Here is a 20,986-nt window from a genome sequence, read left to right as displayed (position 1 = left end):
GGCTGGGAATTTCCAAACTCTACAGGGCAATACAGACGCACTCCGTCGTGGTAAACCAAGTGAGGGAGAAATGGGAAGCCGACATGAAAATGCCAATACCTGAAGAAAAGTGGGCAAGATATTGTGCGCTTACGAAAAGAGTCTCCCTTAATGCCGGGCTTCGGCAAATACAGTTTACAATTCTAAACAGGCTGCACTATACCCCTGCTAGGATAGCTACATTCACGCCCGACGACCCAGGCAAGTGTCCCAAGTGTGGGTCCCTAGCAGCGGGATCCTACCATATGTACTGGGAGTATCCAGCCGTGGCACGATTTTGGGAGGGGGGTTGCGAATATGCTAAATGAAATTACACAGATCCCCCCGCACTTGACCCCACAAAAATACTTGTTCGGTGATATTGGTAAATGTTCCCAAAAAACTCAGAAGGCTATTTAATGTGTCATGTGTCATAGCTAAGCAATGCATATTGAAGGCATGGAAAAGCCCGGCTGCCCCCACAATGGAGACCTTCCTACGGGAGTTAACTTATATAAATGAATGCGAGGAGCAATATGTACTGACCCAACCGAGCATGAGCAGACCAAAAGACATCTGGGGCCCATTCAGGGCGTACCTCTGCGATATGCTTTCAGACACTGAAACGAATATTTGAATGACAACTGTTAATCATTTAACGAAGATATTGCTATGTATGTGACTGTATATTGTGTTCACTGTGTACCAATGCAACTGTTGAAACCGTTAATAAAAACAGGTTTAAAAAAAAAAAAGACACTATGGAGAGTCTTAAAAATGACACCCATAAAAAGAGTAAGATTCTGTGGGGTTGGAAAAAGGTTTCCACTCGCTGAGGTATAAGGAAAATTAATCCACCAGTAAAGCAAAATGTTCTGGGGTTGACCCAGGTCAGGATGTTTTATCATTGCTATGAAAATCTTCAAATTCAGGATTTGTAATTAAAAGTTTCGGCTTACAAGTAACTCTAAAAGCAACTTGCATGAGACATGGCACTGTGCTCCCAAACATGGTCAGTCCCATTCCATTAACCTCAGCTTTACAACTGACCATCTCTAGTGCTCTTCTTTGTAGCAATATTCTCGCAGGTTCTACTTTATCATTGTCTGACATGGTGCATAATCATCATGGGGCTCCAAGGCTGCCAATGAATTCTGAAATTCTGCTTTTGCTATTGGACAATGTACACAAGGCCTTAACATTAGACTGATTTCATACATGCACAATCGAATTTTAAAAAAAGTAAACGGTCTGTTGGACAGCAACTAGTCTACTACTAAAATAAATCCACTACAATGGCCAGTGCCTACATTGGAACAACAAATCCTCATGATGAATCAAGTTTACCCAGACTTGAATAGTGCAGAGTCTTGATTGTATTAAAGACAAATGGGCAAGAATTCTGCTTTTCCATCTTTAATAAAACTGTTATGCAGCTGTAAATGTATAACATTTTTAAACTTGCAGAATTGAAAAAGTACTTGCCCAATGACCCCGCCCCCTTTTTTATGGTTTGAGTAGGTTTGTTCATGTTAGACTTTCTTCAAATCCGAAATCTAAGCCACCTCCCAGAATCCCACCTCCCAGAAGCCCTACAACCCACCGCTTCCACCAAGCCCTTCCACTTTTTTTGTAGATCTGAAGTCTTCTCTTTATCTCTATGACCTCTGACTGGAACTTAACCCTATGATGGCTCAGAAACCTTAAAGTTCCATTCTGAAGAAAACTCTTTAAAAAAAAAAAAAAAAAAAAAAAAGAAAAACTAATTCAGAATGGAGCCCTTTTTTTCTGTGTGTGCACACTCAATGTCCAAGCGCTTATTAGAACAACAAGCATCGATCACCAATCCACTTTTGGTACGGAGATATTCTCAATAAGACTCGGGGGGGGGGGGGGGGGGGGGGGCGGTTTGGGGAGGGGGTTGTGAGAACGTAAATCAATTTCCAGTTTTTGTTGTAAAACACCATACAACAAAAGGCAATTGTGGCTCCAAGTCTACTGGTAGTCCCTGTACTATTTTCCTTAACCTTGAAGGGTGCTCTCATCTCCCTAGCTTGCCCTAATCAAGAGGTGGGGCCTAAAGGCTATAAGCCTTATCCTTCAAACCCCTTCAGTACTTCCTAGGTGGCCTAAATGTGGTGGCCTGTTCGCCTTGTCGTGCCTTTCCTCCGATGAGTCTTGCAGTCATTCTACTCTCTCTTCTGTCACTATTTCTTCCTTTTCTCTGGTACACCTCCCTGATTCCATTTCTCTCTCCGACACCCAGAAGTAATCTATTTATTTGGGGTCTTGGGGGTAGGAGTACCTTTTCAAAAGAATGTGGTTTCCATTTATGAACTTGGAGATCTGTTCCTCACGCATGCCACTCTGGTGAGTAGAGCACAGATGTACTGGCAGTTGCACACAATCTAATGGGAATCCTCACTAAATACAGTATACAACATTACAGAAGGACCTAAAATCGTTTCAGAAACCTATCGGAAGCATTTCACATTCATAAACATCTGATCTTTCGATAAAGACAGACTATTCACAACTGCTTCACGGAGTCACAATGGATGCCGGTTCTTCTATATGTACAGATGGTGTTCTGCAATGCTTGCTTCCAATCGGTACAATTCAGTTTACTCTGTAGGAACTCCCTACTCCGGCTGGGCTATCCAAGATCTTCCCGTAGTGGACACTGCGCTGTAAATGCAACCTCCCAAATGCAGACTTACTACATGTATTTTGGTACAGCCCAACAGTACAAGAATAATGGGAAGTAATATTCCACAAGCTAGAGGAGATGGGGATAACTGAGATATGCCTTGACCTTGCTGGAGATGTTTCCCAGGAAGAAAACCTAGTAACATATTAAATATATCCTTCCGAATTGCAGAATTGTGATACATGGAGAGACAAAGTGCCAAAATTCAATCTAAAAAAGATTGACCCTGCCAGAGACCAATGTGTTGTACCAACATACACATTGGTGAAGATCACACAGATTAAATACTAGAATGGAATTTGGTGATGCAAGAACTTTTTATCCCTCTGATGACAAACAATCATGCATGATGACACACTGTATGGCAAATGTGACATGGCATATGACACCCCTATGGTTTAACGTTGCTGGACAATTCTGGCAAGGTTTGCAATGCCAGCCGGCCAAGGTTTACAAGTAGTACAGGACACACTCCCAGTCACCTGGCAGCCCTAAAACTGTGCAGCTTAGGGGGGCAGGCTGAGGACTGCTGCTGTTTCAGTGAGGGTTGCAGGTCCAGCGAGTGGTGACTATAGTGCCTGTAGGTATAGCAGCCAGTAGAATGCCATTCTATTCTGCTCTTCTGTCCGAAATACATTTTTAGTCTCCGTCAATGGGAAGTCTCAAAAGTAGGTGAAGACGGTCTATCAAGGGACCTCCTAGACTGCTCAGCTGGATTCTTTTCAGAGATATATACATAATAAGTTAGGAAGGGGGGATTGTGGAATTGGTTTTGTGTTCTGTGTCTTGATTTTATCTTTTTTTTAATCTTTTTTTTAAAGGTTGTAAAAACCGTATTAAAAAAAATATATATCTCACCAGGGGGTGCAGAAGCTCGGTTGCCTGATCCGACGTCTCCCTAATTTCAGGCCAAATTAAACCTTTTAAATCAGTATCTACAACAATTTCTAACTGCTCCACTCTACGCTCTCTCTCTTACCTTGAAGTATCACTGGAGCAAGTTTCACTGAAGTTCGGACCCTTCATCAAAATTCAGCAGCCGCCTCTTGATTGTTGGCCCTCCTGCTTCCATCCCTGTGTGAGCGCACTGGGCCTCTCCCAGCTGCGAGGCTCCTTCGATGTCTGCCGGCTGCTGCTTTCCCACTGTGATCGGAGTCACTCCCGCATCGCCGCTTTGCTGGATAACGTGGCCGCCTCTCCTCCGCCTCCTCGACCAGCTTCTGGGCTGAGAGCCCCGGGGTCCTCTTCATTGTGAGCGCCCCCTTCAACCTGGGCCTCTCCCGGCTCTGCGTCTTCTTCGGTGTCTGCGTGCTGCTGCTTTCTCACTGTGTTCAGAGTTACTCCTGCCCCCGCCGTGCCACTTTGCTGGATGCCGTGGCCGCTTCTCCTGAGCCTCCTCAATGGGCTTCTGGGCTAAGGGCCCCGGACCATCACCATCGGACTCCTGCTGCCTCTGGGTCCCGCTTCCTCCTGACCATCTCTCCAGCCTACAGGGACAGCTCCCACCATCGGACTCCTGCTGCTTCTGGGTCCTGCTTCCTCCTGGCCATCCCTCCAACCTGCAGGGTCAGCTCCTGCCTATGGCCACCATCGGACTCCTGCTGCCTCTGGGTCTCGCTTCCTCCGGGCCATCCCGCCAGCCTGCAGGGACAGCTTCCACCCGCGGACACCATCGGACTCCTGCTGCTTCTGGGTCCCGCTTCCTCCTGGCCATCCCTCCAGCCTGCAGCTACAACTTCCGGCTGCAGCCACCATCTGCCTCCTGCTACTTATGTTGGCTGGCTGGTGTAATCTCCTCTGGGTCCCGCTCTCTCCTGGCCATCCCTCCTACAGCAAGGTCCCTCTTCGAGATCTCGCCCCTCTTCCTCCAGCCTGCTGCGACGGCCCACATCTCCTGAGCGTGGCTCTTGGGCAGTGAGTTCCCGCGCCTCCTCTGCGCCATCCGGAGTGCCGCTGCATCTCCTGCTGTTGGAGCACAGGACCTGCCATCTGTGGAGAGTTTATGGACCCTTTCACCTGGACGCCTTCTCCCCTGGTGACGGGATTGCCCCCACTGACTCTGTGCTCTGCTCTTAAAAGTGCTATCCACTGATTAAACTGCTCTCCTCTGGATTCACCGCTCACCTCCACTAGTCTGCATCTTCATCACCTCTCTCCTCTCCATGACTGCTTAGTTTCCTGTAGAATCTTCCCTCCAAAACCCCTTTTCTTGTTTAGTTACCGTGACTTCACTGCCCTGGATCCTAACTCTTAGGCCTTCCAAGAGTGGTACCCTACAGACTCCCAGCACCCATCTCCACCCTCCTATTTTCCTACTGATCTGCTATTGTCCACGATCAGGCAACTAGTAACAGCATTTCCTCTGCCCCCTCCAGCCCTTATCTCTGAGCCCTTACCACTGCCTGATCCACTCTACCACTAATAACCCTCCACCACCACCTGACCTTCAATTGCAATTCCTTTAACATTGCATTCTTTCCTCCTTGTCATGCGCATTGCCAGATTCCACCCTTTTCACCCTCCTTGCTCTTCGCCCCCTCCTTCCCTTCCTCCCCTCTCCCTCCTACCTCTCCTCCTTTTCCTTCCCCTATTTCTCATGTGTATTCCCTTGGTCACCCCCCTTCCCCGTACACTCCCTTCCATATCATCGTAACCTCATCTACCCCCCACTACAACCCTCCAGCCTAATCAACATTGCCCTTTGGAATGTCGGATCTCTTTGCAGTAAAACTGCAGCTGTTTTGGATATGTTCCTCCGTCTTAACCTTCACTTCCTCCTTCTGACCGAAACTTAGATCCCACCTCACAACTCTATGGTCCCTGCCTCTCTTACAACCCCCATCCTCTTCCTTTTATCATCTCTCGTCCCACTGGTCGTGGCGGAGGCGTTGGTCTCCTCTTCCATCCTAAATACCTTTCATCTACCTTCTCACTGTCCCTTCCTAACTTACCTTCTTTTGAATACTTATTTAAATCCTTCATCTCCCCTTACCCCGTCTCCTTCCTAATTATCTATAGACCTCCTGGTCCCCTTTCTTCCTACGACTATCTTGACCACCTCCTTTGCCTTATCTCCCCCTCCTCCTCTCCCCTTACAGTACTCGGTGACTTAAACATTAACCTTCCCACTCCCCCTCAATCCTCACCTCTTTTCTCTATTCTCGACTCTTGTCACACTCACCTGTGTCTCTGCAGGAGCGATGGATGAGCCTCCTTTGACCCCGAGTTCTCACTTCCCCTATTTCACCCGGAGGAACACCTGTCAAATATAAGATGCACACTCAGACCTGGGTTCACCAGATTCCCCTGGGCCCCTTCCCTCTACTATGTGCTGTGATGTCCCCTAAGGGCTTACCTTGGTTTTTAGTGGGGGGTGCACTCCATCCTGCATTCGCAGGGGCATGATTCAATGGGAGATTCACAGCCCTACACTCGTAGAGATGATGCTAATGTCTGTTTGCCGAGTTCTGATGCCACATGCTGTTATATGCCTTCAAAGTGAAGCAGAGTGTTCAATGTGCTAGTTTCTTCACTAGCAAGAAAGTCCTTTCCACAAGGCGAACGCTGAGAGTCTGGTATTGTCCGAATTGTCTTTATTTTGCCAAAGGTATCTTGGGTGAGTATCGCTGCGTGTAGAACTCAGAACCGCCGGTAGGTATGCGCAGCGATATAGTTTCGAGCGCACCTAGTAATGTCTCTACTTTCCCTTGCAGGAGTGGATTATGGAGTGCTTGCGCCACAAGTCTGGGTTCAGTGCTACTGGAGAGCCTCGGAGGTCCGGTAAGTATGCAGAGGCTTCGGTAAGTATGCACAGCGTTACTAGAGCGAGCGCAGTAAGTAATGGCTCTGCTTTCTTTTGTAGGAATTTGGGCGCTCGGACTTCGAACCTGGATTCCAGCGTAGCGGGAAGATTCGGTGAGTATGCACAGCGTTACTGGAGCGAGTGCACTAATGAAAGTTCTTCTTTGTGCTTACAGGTGCCGGTGTAGGTTTCACCTCGAGTCCGGGGACAGCTGCGGCATGGAGAAAGCACGAAGGTTGATCCGAAGCAGGTAAGCAGAAGCAGGATGATCCGAAGCAGGTAAGCAGAAGCAGGATGATCCGGAGCAGGTAAGCAGAAGCAGGATGATCCGGAGCAGGTAAGCAGGAGCACAGTGAGTGTGTTGCTGATGCATTTTACAGAAAGCAACATGAAGCACTGGTAGAATCTTGGGTGTGGCTTATATAGCCAGCCACACCCGAACACTAGAGAGCTAATGGACTTTCATGCACTGCCTGTTTGGCAACAGGAAGTGATAACCAGAATGTTACTACAAACACCAGGAAGGAATTAAAAGAAGGTTTCTGCTATGGGTTTTTTTGTGTGCCAATGTCAGGCCTGCCAAGCCTCCACCCAGCTTGCCCCGACTACATGCCTGGTACTCATGACAACACTTGCCTTCTCTCTCTCCTCTCCCCTCCTACTCACTCTTCTGGCTCCACTCTTGACCTCATTTTTAACTCAACCTACTCCTCCCGTTTCTTCACTACCCATCTATCTATCTGATCATGCTCTTCTTTCTCCCTTACCACGGCTCCTCTCCTCCCATTCCCTTACCCCCTGTCAACTCTTTTACTCAACATGACCTTGAACGTTAACCCCTCTCTCTTCCTTGAAACCTGCTCTTCCTCTCTTCCTCCTCTCTCTGAGTTCTCCACTCTCCCACCTGATCGTGCCCTATGCTCTGTCTTCCTCCTCTAGACTTGATCCACTCTACCCCCTCTCCTCTTTCCGTCCTACCCGAAAGCCTTCCCAGCCATGGCTCTCTCCTCACCTCTTGTCCAGGCGTCGTCTCCTTCGTCAACTTGAGCGACGCTGGCTCAAATCCCCCACTCATTCCCACCAAACCTCCTACTTCTCTTATCACTCTCTATGATTCCTGTCTTAACTCTGCTAAACGCTCCTACTTTTCTAACCTCCTTCACTCACAAGCCTCTCACCCTCGTCTTATCTTTCAAACTGTCTCATCTGCTCTCTCCTCCTACCCCTGACACCTCCTCTTCCTCTCCTCTCTGTCCTTCTGACTTTGCTGAATTCTTCTCTGCTAGAATTCTTTCTCTTCACCAAAAAAGTAACTCTTCTCCTCCCTGCTTCTACCTTTTCTCTCTAAATTACTCGAACGCTTAGCCTACTCTCAGCTCTCGACCTTTGTCACTAACATCTCTCTCCTTCCCCCTTCTCAATCTGGCTTCCGCCCCAAACATTCCACTGAGACCGCTCTCACCTATGTCCTTGACTCCCTCCTCACCGCTCGCTACTCTAAGCAAGCTTCAATCCTCATTCTCTTCTATCACCCTTTACTTCTCAATACTCTTTCCTCCTTTGGCTTCAAAGGCTCTGTCCTTAACGGGCTCTCCTCTTACCTCTTCCAACGTTCTTTTGCTGTCTCTTGGGGTGGTCGATCCTCGCCTACCTTCCCTCTGGACTATGGCGTTCCCCAAGGCTGTGTCCTGGGTCCCTTCTTATTCTCTCCTTACACTTCAATCCTCGTTCCATCATCTCCTCCTTCGGAAACTCTCACCATTTCTATGCTGATGACACCCAACTATATCTCTCCTTTTCTTCCTTTACCTCTGACCTGCATCTAAAGCTCTTTTCTCGTCTTACTGCCATTAAATACTGGATGTCATCTCACTATCTTTCTCTTAACACTGATAAAACTGAAGTATTATTCTTTCCCTCTAACACACTTCCTTCCCCCACTCTCCCTCCTTCCACTAATTTTCCCCCTTCTAACCTTCCTATTTCCACCCATGCTCGTAATCTAGGCATTTACTTCGATCCTTCCCTCTTTTTCACATCATTCTTGCGCATGTCCCTACCACCTCTTTATTATCCACAAAGTCTGTTCCTCTCTCACCTTTCATGCTACCAAACTTTTAATCTCCTCCCTCATGTTCTCTTGCCTCTTCTATTGTTCTTCCCTCTTCCTTGGTCTCCCTGCCTCCCACCTTGCCCCCCTCAAATCCCTCTACCACTCTGCTATCCGTACCCTCTGCCTTCTCGCTCTCTTTGACTCCATCTCTAACTCACTAACCTAGGCTGGCTTCCTTTCCACTCTCCACTTAAATTTCACTTCCTTTGTCTTGTCTTTAAATCTCTCCATGACCTTGCCCCTCCATATCTCTCCTCTTATCTCATTCCACACTCCCTCTCGCTCACCTAGCTCTGCTGATCTCTTCTTACTTTCTGTTCCCCCACACCCTTGTGCCTCTTCTCGTTTCCGCTCCTTTCAGCTCCTTGCCCCTTCACACCGGAACTCCCTGCCTCTTTCTATCCGCTCCATCCCTACCTATTCTTTATTCTGTTCCTCCTTCAAATCACTCCGTCTTCATTCCCCTCCCTGACACCCTATTCCCCCTTTTCCCTTTCTCTCTCTCCCTCTAGTACCCCATCTTAGTTTTCTTCATCTTCCCCCTTTCTTTCCTATGACCTCTCTTCCTAATATTTACTTTACTCCCTAATATCTCTCCCTCATCCTTCATTCCCCATCCCCCTCCTCTTCTCCTCCTTCTCATATGCAAATTGTTCTATATACCGTTTTTTTCTTTTTGGTTTGATTCATGTATATTGTTGCTTCTACTGTTCCATGTTTGATGTATTCTTGTTACTAAACTTTAAAGCGCCTTGGATTAAGGCACTATATAAATACAAATACAAAATACTAATATATATTTCCCATTCAGTTGCCTGAGCAAGTTGATTTACAAGGACCAGGTGGAGTTTTAGGAAGGGGCGTATGAATATCCAGACTCTGATCATAGTGTGCTTGGGAACTCCGAGTGGTGGTACTAATGGGAGTCAGGTGATCCAGAAAACACAAAATTGTCGAGTTCCTGTTTACAGGGATCAGTGATAAAAGGCCCAGAGAAGATGTGGAAAGTGATCTAGGAAAAAGACCAATGGCATCTCGACCTCTCCTGGAATAGAGCGTGAGGGATATCTGGAGTTCCGTGTCTCTCTGAACCACTGGACTGGGACAAGAGGAAAGCATGCCTTTTGGAGGTAGAGAACGTGTTATGAGACATTAAGCCCTGTGCATCTCATGCACAAAGTGCCCAGCCACACAACGCACCTCCAAGTAGTTGGTAATACAAGGGCCACAGGTATCTCAGTTCAGGACTGGATTTCCTTTCTGGAAATGGACACCCTGTTCAAGCGACAGTTGTCCTTGTCAGAGGAGGAACAGTGGTTCAAAAAGCAGAAGACCAGGTATTTCCCTGGAGTTGAGGTTGAAGAGGTATGTCGGCTCCACCGAGCTGAATGCCCCAGAACACAGCTGCAAAGCAAGCAGCGGTAACTCGAGAGCTTGATCTCAAAATGTTGGTGTTAGTCTTAAAAAAAAAAAAAAAAAAAAAAATAAAAAAGGGGGGATGCTCTGGTCCTGGAGGCTGTGTCCAGATACGCTCCTGGACCTGACTGGTTCCCTTCCCCTGGATTTCTCTTCCCTTGGTTGCTTGTTCAACATAAAAGTTCAAAATCCAACAAAAGGGTATTTTCCTCCTGGACAAATGTTCACAGTTCTAGGGAGAATCTCTTTCACTAAGTTATTTGCATTTAACCTCCAGTTTCAAAAGAATCGCCAAGTATCCAGGAGGACTTCCCCCTCTCCCCTTAGTGTTCACATAGCTTGAGGATCTTGCTCTCTTCCCCAAGGTTTCTTTTTACTCCTAGTTTCAATGGCACCTTTCTCCCCAGGGCACTTTCCTTCTCTTTCTACACTTTTGTTCACAGTCCCAATGTTATTATTTTGTTATGTTATGTTATGTTACCTGAACTTGTAGAGCGCACGGTCGCCCGGGGGCATCATGGCGCTGGTGAGGAGCGCCATGATGCCCCCGGGCGACCGTGCGCTCTACAAGTTCAGATAACATAACATAACAAAATAATAACATTGGGACTGTGAACAAAAGTGTAGAAAGAGAAGGAAAGTGCCCTGGGGAGAAAGGTGCCATTGAAACTAGGAGTAAAAAGAAACCTTGGGGAAGAGAGCAACTTCTTCTGTTATACGTCACAACCATAGCTCAAGGTTTCCAAGACATGATTTTTCCCTTGAGCCACATCATTATAGTTCCTTTCCACAGTTTATACAACAGACACCTGTGTCTTCACCTGGTTCCTGCCAGGACTTTTATATCTAAAACATTCAACACTTTGTAGTATCGGGGGGAAATTACTCCCTTCCCCTGATGTTTGACAGGCTGGGTTCACTAACCTTCCCAACACCATCACTTGTCTTGACAACATTTCACAAAGCTAAATGTGATCTTTTTCTTCCCTTCGCCTCTCACAGGCTTTGTCTTCACCCTTCATGTATTTTGTTTTTCTCACCAGTTAAGTTTCCCCTTGTGCATATTTCTTTTCTTTTGTTCCGTTTTTAAGTAACGGCATCGGTGTGCCAGCCATGCAGTAACCTGTTCACTTCCCCTGGGCTACCGGTAGCCTTTGGCGTTGCCTGTTATCCGTCTGCTTGGATGGGTACCTGGCTAAACACAGCCTGACACTGTTACGCTCACCTGGTTCCCACAGGGGCATCGATCGGACCCGGACAGCTGCGGTCTCCACCAACGTGATGCGTAGTGAAGAGATGACAGTCTGGACTGGCCCGCCTAATCTTGTCTGCTGGACTCGTAGAAGTATTCTCCTGCAAGTGGAGAAAGGGATTTAGCCACCCGTGGACTTTAGTGATGGCCCCCCAACAGTTCTCGTTCTCCCCATTAATCACCTCCGATATCCCCTTTTGGTAATCTCACCTTATATTTTTAAATGATGAGCTCTCCATCCTGCATGGCATGCAGGGGCGCGTAGATACCAGTTACTTCACTGGGTTGAAGGTACTGGAGGAGTTCCGGAGGAATTTTAACTCCACTGTCTATAAAGTTCAAAGAGTTCAATATGTCCAATGTTCACTCTTGTTCCATTCCCTTGTTAGGTTGCAGCTGGGTCCAAAAGAATATTGCCTGGAGGCAGCTGATGGCGTTCAGGTAAGAGTCTGTATTACCAAACACTGTCCGGTAAAAGTTGCATGAGTTTAACTTGCTGTTTTCTCTCCCTTTTATAGGTGCGGCATAGGAAGATGCGGCGAATTAAAGAATACCACCTCCGGTGGTAAAGCAGGTAAGCCTATGGTGGCAAAGAGATTGTCTTTGTCGGTTTTCTCGGCTCACCTTGTTATTCCTTTTGTTTTCCCCCCAGGTGCTGGATTTCGACGAAGAAAATGATGGAGGCAGCGCCGAGTCGAAAGATGCGGTGGACTGGTGAGTATAACGCAGCGCTGCTGCTGGCGAAGCGACGCGTGCTGAAATAATGTCCTTTCCAGGCTCGGAGATGTGCTGGGTCCAGAATCAGGTAAGGAATCAAATAATGTCCGTGATGTAACCTCTTCTCCTTTCTTTTCCTTTTGTCTAGGAGCTCCAGATTCGAGGCGGGCGTGGCAGAAAACTGGATGCTGACTTGCAGACACGGTGAGCGTCACGCTGCTGGATGCAGAATAACGCGAAGCATGGGCTGCTGTTCGGGCGTGGTTTAAATAGCCTGCAAAGTAGCCCCAGGTAAGAAGTTCCCCAGAACCACACCCAAGTGAAAAATAGTCCCATCCAGGCCTCACGTTGGCTTGGACTCATTTGCAGCATGGTCTGCATAAGGTAAGACAGTCTGAGCCTGGCGCCTATGGCGCCAGGACTGTTTTCTATGATGAGCCTGGCGCCTAAGGCGCCATGACTGAACCCAAACAGCCCCCAGCCGGGCCTGTTGGGGTTTTAATGAGTATCTGGATGCCTGCTCCTGGGGCTGATGGACACGATCCGGATGCCCGGGGGTAGGCATCATGACACACTGTGCCTCTCTCCTCATTGCGAGATTCCCTTGCTCGCGGTAAACCACTGGCATCTCCTCCTCGCTTTGGTGAGGTTGGATCGGCCTCTCTGCTGCCTGCCGCAGCGCGTCTTACCGAGTGTGGTATTCAGCTGTGTTGCCGACTTGCAGGCAGATCTGCAGCTTTCTCTATTCCTGCTGCTTCCTTCTCTTTGTAAACTCTAATGGGCCTCGGTCCTGCAGGGTAATGAAACAAACTCTTCTGCCAGTCTGGTGAACCCAGTAGACTGTGAGCCCCAGTTTCCCTCCTCTGCTAGCTGGCTATCTCTCCCTTTGCGGGGCCAGTCTCTCCTGGAGTCTGTGCCGGTTCAGCTGACTGTGATCCACAGATTTCCTGGTTAGCTGGGCAGCTCCTTATCCTTCTGCTGGGCCAGTCTCTCCTCCTTGCCTCACTCCTTCCACATGGTTTGCCCAGGGAGGGCTCTTCTCACACATCCTGAGTCTTTCCTTGCTTTTATATTTGCTCTGGCCAGTAGGATTTGGGGAAAGACTAGACTGCTAATAGTGGTTCTCATTCGTAGTGGTTATCGTTCCTCTCCTTTTTCTCGTCTGTTTTTGCAAAGAGACTAGACTGCTGGCAGCACTTCCCGTTAGAAGCAATCATCGTTCCTCCATTCCTTTGCTTTGTTACAGTACTGAGAAAGTGATCTTCATTGAGGTGACTCTTATTCTTCCTCGTCCCAGTACTTTTTAGGGGAATGGTAAGAGGGGTAAAATGTCGATTCTTTTAGGGGAGGGATTGTTCTTGGGGTTATAGGATGGTGGTTTAAGGACCTATGACTGGCGGGAATACCACATTCCATCTAGCGAGTCCACCTTACTCCCATTAGGATTGTCATCACTCCTTTACCTGAGGTAGTCTCTGTTCATGTGGCCAGAGGACGGCAGCCTCTACTGTTAGTGAGGTTTTCCTAAAGTTCACTTGAGGTAAGACCTCATAAAACTACCCTTTGGCATACAGGTCCCCAACTCTTAGTATAAGTCTGTACTACTCAAGGAACCTTGGTAAAGTGTCAGAGGGTTAAGTGTCAGAGCAGTCAGTCTTATCATAGAAGGAAGATGTAAGCTGTATGTAAGTACACTGAACCTAGTAAATACAATAGTCCAAAAAAACACTTGCACATACAATGTTATATTAAAATATCTATTATATTTACACAAGGAAGGTAGATAAATACTTAGTTCAATTAACCTACACGCTTAGGAACACTTAATAACACTTTTCAAAGGCCATTGCTTCAATGATAGTTGCTCGCTGTACACTTTTTACAGGGTTTGACACTGACAGTTCTACCGTATTATGAGTATGACCGTGCACCCCCGTAAAGACAAGGATATACAGTAATTGTACATAAAAAGCACATAAGATAAAGTCTTTAAGGAAGGGAAAACGGCTTGTGAATCACACAGCTGCAGAGCCTAACGTTCTTGAGATCCTTTTCGGACAAATGAATGCTTTAAAATTCCAGTCCCCAACTATACGAGAAAGTCAGTTTGGAGTGGATTCAGCAGCAGAACATCAAAGGTTCCTCACAATACTTTGTCTCTAGGATGAGTTACTTGGCAATTCAAACAACAATGGAGACCCTGCAAAAGGACTCCCTAAATGGACACATGCTGGCAAGCTTGGGTCAGAGGTAGAGTGGACACCCTGGATATCTCTTCACGCACTCCAGTCACTCTGGAGCGTCTTCTTGGTTCAAGGGAAGTTATACCTTTCACCCCACAGTACCTTAGGTTAGAAGACATGCTGGTAGCTGGTTTCTCCGCTCTGTAGCAGCGACAGACCCGGTCTCCTGATTCCTTGTTCTGGTGACTAAAGGAAGGACTCTGAATGGGATGTCTCAGCAGCTGTCTCGAGAGAGGACCCTTGGCATGGATTTCTTCAGTCTCTTTGGCCTGTCTGCGGTTTTGGCACCTTTTTTCTCAGCACCAACAAAGGACAGTATTCGCATGGTCGATCTTCTTCAATTCTTGAGTCCTGCACTCTGGTGAGGGGACTTGGATGAGTCGGATCGTGTCTCTGCAGGTTCACCTGGAGCTCAGCAAAGACTGAATGGATTTGGCCTTGCAAAGACAACACACTTTAAATGGATCAGAGGTCTCCTGATATTCCCGGTCTGCAGCTCTGGAGAGGCACAGCACCTCTGGAGATGGCTCAATTGGTAGTTCGTCTCAGGGCTGGTTGGTCCCTCCTGCCAAAGGGAAGGAGTAGAAAAGGACAGCAGTGGTCGCTTCACAGTGCTTGGAAGGGTCTGAAGGCGTCTCTGGTCATCTTCAGCTTCGGTTACTTCAGTTTCATTGGTTGACTTGCCTTTCACCTCCAGGAACCTTTCATTCCATGTTCCCAGACACTCCTCTGCAAACTCTGTAAGCGTTTTACAGAAAGGGGCTGGTGGCTATCCAATCTGGACAAAGCAAAAACAGAGGTGATGGCTGGAAGGTACTTCCAGCCATCACCTCTTTTGTTTTGCGTAAGTCACCCCAAGTGGGACGGGTATGCCCAGACGTGGGTCCCGTGCCTCTTGGGCCTAGAGACCCAGGCTACTCCTCACTGATGGCAAAAAATATTTGGGGGATGCCTGCGGTCTCATGCAGAAGGGATGTACGGTTTACCGGGTTGCCTGAAAGTGTGCACCGTTTCATGAAAGGAACGCAAGAGAGGAAAAAGGAAGCCTGAAGAGATTAACATATTTGTGAATCGTGCCATGAACGGACTGCTGAGTCCATATTCCAAAGTGAACTACAAAGTAAATGTGAATGGTCTTAAGGAACGGGCATAGACCCAGTGTGTGGAAGAAGCAAATATTAAAACAGATTTTGTTAAACGAACTTCGATAAGCCAACATTGGGCAGATATAAATCCTGGCAGGAGAGTATACCAGGCAAAGCCAAGTATGGGTAAGAAAGCGAAAGTGAAAGAGACTGCATCTAAGACCTGGCAGGAGAGTATTCCAGGCAAAGCCAAGTGTAGGAAAATACCTCATCTAAGACCTGGCAGGAGAGTATACCAGGCAAAGTCAAGTGTGTGTAATGCACTACAGGAAGAGAAGAATCTCAAGGAAGATTCATGCCCTTGTGAATGGTTTTAAAGGTGGAAAATAGCCTTGCAGGAGAGTATACCAGGTGATGTGCGAGTCTGTGACCTGTACCCAAATTGTAACACCGTGAAAAGAGAATCCAAAGGAAGGAAGATGCATGTCCTAGGGAATTTTAAATGTTGTGAATGTAAAGAGAAACCTGTGGGTGGGAGCCATTTCCCCAAGAACTGTGAACCCACCAAGAGGTAACAGCTTGGGGTTGCAAGGAACTTGGGTCATTCTTTGTTGGAACTTTGCATTTTGTTCAAGTGAATTTGGGGAAGGGAGCCATTCCCTGGAACTATGAACATTGTCCTCTTGGATCCTTTTGATTGGATTTACCTTTTTGTGTTCAATCCAAACATTTGTGCACTTTGAGAACCAGAGACTATCTCCTTCACAACTTCTTGAACCTCTTGACAAAATACAGATCCATTAGTTTTGTTCAGGTAGGGAAATACCTCCTAGATTAGGGAGAGTGAGGCATTTTCCAACCCCTTTTATTATTTTAAAATAAAAGTTTATGGCCACAATTAGTTCTGTGTCCGTATCTCATTCCTGGTTTATCACCGTAGGGAGCTGAATGGAGGCGGAAGCCTGTTGAATAGGTGCGCAGCTGGTCGCCAGGTGTAGTGATATTCCCCATACAGCTTGGTCAAAAATAGTGGTACATCTAAACAGCAAATAGAAAGTCTTCTTGCTACTCAAAAAACCATGAAGTCCAGTTTGAGGCTTTAAAAGGTTGGGCAGAAAAAAGGAGGGGTTTTGCATTGAAAGGGGTTCCAGCCTGTGGGCGTCCACGAGCCTTCGTTTGACTGCCTCCTGTCTTCTTCCAGCCCTGGTTAAGAACAGCTCCTTCTCTCTCAAAACCAGTCTCAATTTTCTAGTCACAGCCCACCTTCTACCAGTCAGCATAAGGAGTAAATCGATACTAGGGTCACTTTATAGAATTCGGCACCAGCAGCAGGACACAGCATAGGTAATTTTTTACTGTCCTCATTTGGCAAGAGCCATCAAGACCAGCAGCGACTTAATTCACCCTTTCACCCACTTATGAGTTGAAGGAAGTGCTGTAGTTCTTTTAATAATTGCTATTTCAGTTTTGTTTACTATTACCAGGACACTTGGCATTCCCAGAAAGTCTGGCATGCAATCGGAGAGTTTATTTATGCTATGTGGCCGCTGTGTTCCATAACATGGGGCCCATCCAAGTCTTCCAAGCGAACACATTTCTCTGTCCTTCATTGTGCATTGTGAATTCTTTCTCGTTGCCACTCTGAATGCTTTCTAAAATGGTTCTTGCCTTTTAATAAATATGAATTTGCACTTGCATCGAGCATTCACGGCTTGGGAATATCACTCAAATAACGTGCCCTTAAGCATGGCTAAACCTGGAAAATACATGTCAATAGTTAATCAGTGGATAGCTCACGTGTTAAATGCTTGCCTCCGACATGGGGCGAGCCTGCACTTTATAAGTTTCGTCTATTGATTGGCAAAGAATTTTCTAAACCTTTTTCTTCAAACTGCAATGTATTTCATACAAACATTGAAACCATCACCAACAGCGATCCTGCAATCTTCCCAGTAAGGGTATTTCATGTGTGTGGGCTGACACATATTTGGGTACAGAAAAGGAACAATTATAAACTTAATAAACATTTTTGGGATTTGAATAAGTGACCTGTTTGTACTTTCTGTTCCAAGGAACACCAACACTAAGAGAACCCCAGCAAAGCAATGTGTTTTTGAAAAGCTGTCATCCAGAGAGCCTTGCAAGCTAGAGAACAATGATGACCTTGCATATGACTTGCATACATCATAGAAAACAACCTATCAGACTACAAAAATCTCTTGGTATATTGAAGACCTCTACCAAACATATTGTAGACGAATGCTTAGTGTATGTAATTTACCCATGGGCCTGTTTATGGGGGTAAAGTTGCCAATGGGCTCGGCCACAGGACAGGCCCAGTGGCTACTTTGCCTGGGGGATGGCCTTTCACAGTGCCCTTGCCCGCCTTCCAATGTGTCGACGGCCCACGACTGTGAAAACTGTGCTTTAGTTTTCTGTGATTTCAATGATAATTTCAGAAGTGAATTTTAAGGGTTTGTTACATTAAACTATCACCTTAACAATCACTTCAACTAAAGTTTTTTTCCACTGAAAATGAAAGTGTGTAAGATCTAGTTCAAAGTCCTTATTTGAACCTTGTGTGAATTATGTGTAACCTTATGATAAAGATTATTTTTCAGTATATTGTGTGTAGTTTCCTCTTTTGCGTTATGTATTAGCCACAAAATGTACCTATCCATCTCCCTTCCCCTTTCTTTTGGGTGTGACATGAATGCTCTGCAATTGCTACCTATAGTTTGGTATAGGTTTTGGTTGGAACTCTGTCTTTCCCTTAGAATAGACACGTTTACGCCCCTCAACAGAGGGCTGTGTAAAAATATCCCTAATGTGCTTTTTATCTGACAAACTGTATTAACAGTGATCTGTTTTGGGAGTCTGTTCCTAAGGACTCCATTACGATTCCAGAGTCCATGCAGAATGTGTGCTCCCATTTTTAACTGTTGTTGGGTTGGAGGGAACTCCCAGGTTGAGTGGGGGCTGCTAGGAGTCCCTTGGGACCAGAACTCATGGGAGGCCCAACACCCCCCCCCCCCCTTTGCCAAAAAGGAATGCAGGTCCAAACAAGCAGCAAATTCAACTGTAGTTTATTATGGCCAAAAAATCACAGGGATGTGCGCAGGGAAGAAAAATCCTAGCACGCTCTCAAACTGGCTTGCAGGACAGTTTTGTATCACACAGTACCATGCTGACATCACAGCTTGGGCCAGTTCCCAGAAACCCATCTCGCCCTGTAATTGGGTGTTCAGTAATAGGCCACATATAGCTCCCTTATAGAGGTTATTCTCATTGGTCTTAGTGTCGGAGGATTGGTTTAGTGTGCATAGCTCCCCACTTCCAGGGTCCTGAATGGTAATTGGTTAGAGCTGATGCCCCCCCAGTCCTGGGATAGAATTTATCAGCCCGAAATGAACCTTTTCAAGGTAAAAAAGTAACTGTCTCTTCTGCATCATAATTGTGTGTGAACCACCACTGGGTCAGACTGCACTTGCTTCCAATGCAACATGCAGGCCTTCTGTTATGATGTCTGGGTTTTTGCGAAATTGTCCTTCGTTCCCAGAGGCAGGTCTTGGCTTCCTGTCAGCTCTGCTGAACCACGTGTGATGCCACTGTGCTCCTGGCCTTCTCTGCTCTGAATTAGTCATATATTATGAAGAAGTAATAATGCTGTCTGCGCCTGGGTTTACGGTCGTTCAACACAGGGAATTTTACCTTCAGCAAAAGACCTTGGCTAAGAGCCTGGATTTCAAGGTGCACTTCCATTGTTTGCGTGGAGTCTCAGCGCCACTTGTTTCACTGAGAGCTGTACTTTGCTGTGATTTTCCTGAAGCCATGCATGGCTTCCACAGTGCGCCATTTTATAATGCATGAATTAATTAGTTATAGCGTTGTCAGGTGGTCCAAATACTTTTACAATTCCAGAGATATTCACATGTAAGCATCTGCAAGCTCTGAATCTTTCACTTTGCCGTTTTCTGCATGGAGGTATACGTGTAACCTAGTGACAAAATAATAAAATAAATTACAATATGCATGTGTAGCTGTCCTCCAACTACAGATCTGTGCATCCCTGTACTTCATGTAATCATGTCTGTGGGTGATTTAGTGTGCGGATGGCACATGTTCTTCATGCACGTCTTCTTAGTGCTTTAGTCGAGACTTTCAATTTGACAGCGATCAGTGTCTCTTCATCTACTCTGGGCAAGGTTTGTGTTGCTTTTCGGTTGTAGGGTTGACGGAGTGGGTACCCTTCAGCATATTTGTCACCCATGGGTGCACTGGGGACTGGTGCTGAATGGTGAGTGTGTTCATTATTGTTTCTGCTCTTCTTCCTGTTAATGCGTTTGGGGGGAGGAGGGGGCCAGGGGTAGATTTCTCTTCAGTTTTCCCTCTGATCGACTTGTTGAACACACCACGAAAGAACCATTCGTCTTCTTTTGGCCAGTTTACTTGATCATCAATGGAGCAGTACATGTAGGTGCATGCTCCTTCCGGGTTGCACCAAACACACTTCCCTTCGTACTTCCTTGGATCACAGGGATTCTCCACCTTTATTCCTGCTGGAAACAGGTCACACATCGCTATCTTCTCCCTTAGTCTGTCTGTCTTTCTTTCACAATGTCATCCATCGTTCCTCCTATGCTCATGTCCATCCGTACTTGCATTCCGAACGCTGCTTCTGCTGTTCTTTTGCATCTTGCAATGCAGATCTTGATCCCTCACAGTGATGCTACTCTTAGTACTCCAGTTATCACCTTCAGTCCATCCGCCAGCCATGATTGCGTCCATGACCATAGATATGCTAGCCAGCTCTTGTCCTTCCCCGTTCCTCGTCCTCCATCTTTACATGCATCTGTGCCAGCTGTGCAACTGCATCTGAGAGAGTTCTGTTATCTTTGTTACCAGGTCTGAACGTGCAACTTGAACTCCCGATCTTTGCGCCAACTCCTCCTTCCATTGCCGTGAGGAGGTCCAGAACATATCTATTCTGGAGCGCCACAAACCTTGGTGCTCGGAGCTCTTTTATGGCGTTGAACTCATTAACTCCCAGCGTGTTATTTGTAAAAATTTGGCATTTGTCTATGTCTGTATTCCTGGTATTAGTGATGCAAAGAACATCTGTGTCCTGCTAAACAATCTGTGGTGTGCTGGTACTTCGTCCAAGGCTGCTTCTGATTTTCTTGAGGTAGCCCATCCCCCCCTCTTTTCACTCGTCTCGGTGCTGTCCGTTTCTCTTCTTCATTTGTGTGGGCTGTTGGTGCTATATTCAGTGATTTCTTCCTTCTGTTGTTTTCCATCTTCGGGAAGTCGTCAAGCTTCACGTCTTTCTTGGGTACCACCAAAGAAGGCATGTTGATGTGCACCAATGAACATACTCCTCCCCAATTCGGTTGCAGTTTCTCATATGCTTTAGATCCACACGCCCAATAGTGGTCCACGAGTACTGCTGTTCCTGCTGTAATCGCTGGAATGATCTCAACCGCCTTACATCGTACATTTTCATCAACTTCTTCATCACTGTTGTGCTGGTAACACAGGGCCGGTGTCTTCAGGGGAATTATTGGCGGTGGTCCAGCTTCATTCTCCACCCAAGTCGCTAACTTCACACTAATGTCCCACTCCTTAAGGCA

The 20,986-nt window shown here is 46.6% G+C and overlaps 1 protein-coding gene across 1 annotated transcript in view; it reads left to right on the top strand.

The window, feature by feature from the left end:
- TSN (translin) overlaps window positions 1–20,986 on the top strand; it is a 195,208-nt gene that overhangs the window by 153,819 nt on the left and 20,403 nt on the right. The gene's annotated exons all lie outside the window — the stretch shown is intronic.

This window comes from Ambystoma mexicanum, chromosome 9, assembly GCF_040938575.1.
Source record: "Ambystoma mexicanum isolate Mex_15411 chromosome 9, UKY_AmexF1_1, whole genome shotgun sequence".
Lineage (NCBI taxonomy): Eukaryota > Metazoa > Chordata > Amphibia > Caudata > Ambystomatidae > Ambystoma > Ambystoma mexicanum.
This window is presented reverse-complemented; position numbering and strand designations above follow the sequence as displayed.